This window comes from Rhagoletis zephyria, unplaced genomic scaffold, assembly GCF_001687245.7.
Source record: "Rhagoletis zephyria isolate East Lansing unplaced genomic scaffold, Rhagoletis_zephyria_1.1 Rzeph_scaffold_00900, whole genome shotgun sequence".
Classification (NCBI taxonomy): Eukaryota; Metazoa; Arthropoda; class Insecta; order Diptera; family Tephritidae; genus Rhagoletis; species Rhagoletis zephyria.
This window is the reverse complement of record NW_016157984.1, coordinates 5,290-5,507: the sequence shown is the minus strand read 5'-3', so window position 1 is coordinate 5,507 and position 218 is coordinate 5,290.

Sequence of the window (218 nt, the reverse complement as noted above, 5' to 3'; positions counted from 1 at the left end):
AAAATACAAGACAGGTTTAGGAACGAAATGGGTCTTCTTGTGGATATGCCGAAACAGAAAACAGGAAACACAAATGATGGCAATACGGCCAGAAGATTTTTCAAAGAAGCAGAAAAGACATCGGATATTACAGGCATAAATGTCGATCTGATCAAGCGGTTTCGAGTAATACTTATTTGCATAAACAGCGGCTATTTTATCAATATAGATGCGTTCCA